General features: G+C 40.7%; 1 long non-coding RNA gene across 1 annotated transcript in view; it reads left to right on the top strand.

Annotated features, from left to right (window-relative positions):
* Nucleotides 1-1638, top strand: part of LOC137998134 (uncharacterized) — a 24789-nt gene extending 23151 nt beyond the window's left edge. Inside the window, exon 3 of the long non-coding RNA XR_011122697.1 lies at nucleotides 1042-1638. This is a non-coding gene — a long non-coding RNA (uncharacterized lncRNA). The remainder of the gene's footprint in view (nucleotides 1-1041) is intronic.
* The last annotated feature ends 289 nt before the right edge of the window (nucleotides 1639-1927 follow it).

The raw sequence follows: 1927 nt of genomic DNA, 5'->3' as shown, positions 1-1927 counted from the left end.
ACAAGATTCCTGTTTTCACTCACGTGATCAATAACCTTGTTTTTCCTCCGAAACAAAAGAAAACGTTTGAGTGATAATAGAGCTGAATTCCCGGAGAGGTCACATGAAAACACTCTATAGCCGCGAAACGCTTTACGGAAAATGAGCCCATAAAGTCCGGGCTCGAGAGAGCGGCAGAAATAAAGTCCATGACATTCATAAATACTTTGATGAAGTAAAGTGTTAGTGTAGTTTGCTCTGTATGCCCCACTTGTCACCATTGTATCGGTTTTCTGACGGTTTTGTATGCGGTTTTCGGTTTTGGCCGAATTTTTTTGCGGTTTTGCGGTTTTGGATGATTTTTTCTTCGGTTTTGCGGTTTCTAATACACCCCAATGTCCCCCTCCTCAAGGAATAGATCATCCGAATTTAGAAGAAAAAGCTTGCCAAATATCCAGCACTGTCACACCTGTTCGGATCATTTCGAACCCTCCTGTTTTGAAGGTGTCTTGGCAACAGCGATCGATGCGATAATTGCATGTACCGCGAGTAAGCTATGTTTTCTTTATTCGGGAGATTTCAGTGGCAAACCCAGCGCCGGAGAAGTGAACCGAAAAGTTGTTTTTGCAAGCAACTGGGGCACGTCATTTCGTGAATAGCCTTCGCACTTCAAGCTGGGTTTTATAAACTCGACAACGATCATAAAGATGTTTAATTAAAGTTTGAAAATTCGCAAAATTACGAACAGAGCTTATGTGTTTACATACATGTTGTTCAGTAATCGAAGCCCTCACAATCCACGTGTTTGACTCAGACCCCACTATGGCAGTTTGTAACACTTTTCTTTGCAAACACACGGTCGAAAAGCTAGAATGCTGCGTTACACAACGAATAGTTCGATCGGCCGGCACATCTGTTAATAGTTAAGAGCTGTAAGCTAAAGTTTCCCAAATTGAATCGAAATGACAGACAAAACAATAGCAGCCAACAGAATCTCGTAGTAATCAAGTTGTTTTTATTGCCTTTTGAATACAATCAATTCACCTGAGATTTTGTTCATAGGTCCTCTATCTCGTGGGAACAGATGCATTCCTTTTCTTGCTCGGTGTCCCGGCCTCCCAATTCAAGCAAAAATCACAGCTGCACCAAGTCGTATTTCCCCTTCTTTAGTCTTCCCTTTCGGTTGCTTCCTCGGATCCTGAACTTTCTCGCATTGGTTCGAAAGAATATGGTTCAAGTTCTGCCATAAACGTATGTGTAATAACGACGACGAAAGCGGAGTACTACGTACGGTAACAGAAGATTTTAGTGAAAACCCTCTGCTTGCTTGTGCGCAATGACGTCACAACATGGCGGCGGACATTCCTTTTTTGGAAGTAACCGGAAGAAAAAGCAAACAAAATGGCGGGCGATCAAATTGAAAAACAACCAAGGATTTTGGGCAAATTCAAGGCCTTTCAAGATGGAAAAGGATTTTTCCTGGTTTTTTGGGTAAAGGACGTTATATTTCGACAATAACAAGACACAAAAAAGATTGATCTTCTAGCCTTCAGTTCTTCTTTAAGCCCTGTTCAGCGGGGTTAGTGTTAGGATGGGAGACCAAAACCCCTCACAAAAAACAGAAGCATCTGACCGAAAATACTATTAACGCTAACAAATGCAAACTCAGCAAGGTACAGATTTTGTTAGCTTGCTTTATGCAAAATAAATATTGATGAAAAAGCAAATAACTATTGATACACAGTTTTTAGAAAGAGCAGAAGGAAGTTTCCGGGACGGTCGATCGAGAGTGAAATATTTACGACATGAAAACAACATTAATTTTGAACCGTGAATATAGAATATAAAAAGTTACGATCAGCGACAAACATTTTGGGAGATTTTTGCTACGTTCAAGTAAATTGCAAAATCGAAAGTGAAATTCAGCGGGCGCCGTAATTAAGTTACC

Source organism: Montipora foliosa, chromosome 3 (assembly GCF_036669935.1).
Source record: "Montipora foliosa isolate CH-2021 chromosome 3, ASM3666993v2, whole genome shotgun sequence".
Classification (NCBI taxonomy): domain Eukaryota; kingdom Metazoa; phylum Cnidaria; class Anthozoa; order Scleractinia; family Acroporidae; genus Montipora; species Montipora foliosa.
The sequence above is the reverse complement of the archived record's forward strand: the minus strand, read 5'-3'. Positions and strand labels throughout refer to the sequence as shown.